This window comes from Glycine soja, chromosome 3, assembly GCF_004193775.1.
Source record: "Glycine soja cultivar W05 chromosome 3, ASM419377v2, whole genome shotgun sequence".
NCBI classification, from domain to species: domain Eukaryota; kingdom Viridiplantae; phylum Streptophyta; class Magnoliopsida; order Fabales; family Fabaceae; genus Glycine; species Glycine soja.
The window spans coordinates 36,515,642-36,517,283 of record NC_041004.1 but is presented as its reverse complement, the minus strand read 5'-3'; positions in this window follow the sequence as shown (position 1 = coordinate 36,517,283).

The window sequence follows — 1,642 nt, the reverse complement described above, 5'->3', positions numbered from 1 at the left end:
CCCAATTGTATGACCTTTTCTTATGGGTAGCCAAGAACAACTCATCAAGGTCCACAGATTGTGTAAATCTCTCAGTCTTTCGAAAAGGCAACCAATGTTAAGTCTTAAAAATTAGGTTTAATTATCCATTTAATTAATATAGTTTCTAAATTTATTCATTTTAGTTTTTATAATTAATAAGTAAATATTCTAGTCCTTAAAGTTTAATAAGTGAATTTTTCAGTTTTTAAAATTTACATTTTAATTCTCAAAAGGTTTTTATCGTTAAAATTTTTTAACTCTGTTAGTTAAAAAGTTTTAACAATAGAGATCTTTTGAAAATTAAAATATAAATTTTAGGATTAAAAATCCACTTATTAACTATAAGGATTAAAAGAGATAAATTTAAAAATTATAGACTAAATGAATAATTAAACCTAAAAATTAAAATATAACATTCCAAAGATATTGAACATTCTCCTAAAGTAAAATTACCTAATAAGATAATTGATAAATATTGAAATGATGTAAAAAAAACACACGCAATGCATATATACACACGTACATTAATTTTTTTTTCTAATAACTTATCATTTTAAAAATTAGGACAGTAAATTTTTAACTTTATATTACAAAAAGATGGTAAATTTTTTATATTTTACTTATATTGTTTGAAATTAAATTTTAATAACCTTATATTGTTTTAAATCAAATTTTCTTTCTTTTTAAAAAAATAGAATTTAATTAAATAAAATTATATAGTTTTAAATCACTTTTTAATATTTAAATATATTTTTAATAATATTGTTTTAAAACAAAAACAAAAATTAAAAAAACAAAAACTGTCCGTAACTTATTAACCAATTTTCGTAAATTACTTTAAGTAGCTTATAAAAATAGTTATAAATTGTTAAAATAAACTTGTTTGTAGAAAATGATTAAAATTTGATGAATAATCAATCAACCCAAAGCTAGCTAGCACATATACTATATTTTTTTCCTCTTTATTTTTTACCATTGCATGGTAATTTAAGGGTCAGGAAGAATAGTAGAGTGCACGTTAAACAGAGTCCAAAACTGGTCGCTCTCCCTGCACCAATTCTGTGGAAAATGTTGAAAAGTAAGAATTAATTTAATATCTGAAAAGACATTGATGCAAGTTCCAAGGAATCTAAGGCGAAAGAGTTCATTAGAAATCTGGCATCTCCGGTTGCGTGGGAATGAAAACATATTTTCTTTTCGGGTAAATAATCATTTATGTATTTGTCTATGAAAAATTAAAAATTAAAATTTATTTTTTAAAGTGTAAAAATGTTATAAATTTATCCAACAGTTATTATTCATTTTCGTCTTTTTTTATCATTTTAAAAAAATATTTTGACAAACATAATTTAAAATAAACATAATAATAATCATAATTTATTTGTCACAATAAAAATTATTTAAAATAAATATTCTATCAATATTATATTTATTTTGGGTAATTTTTATTATGATAAATAAATTATGATCGTTAATCAATATTATAGTTATTATTATGTTTATTTTAAAGTATGTTTGTCAAAATATTTTTTTTAAGTGATTATTATAATGTTATGCTTATAATAGTAAAAAAAAGAAAAAATTTAACCTAAAATTATATTTGACCTTCAAATAAAATGAA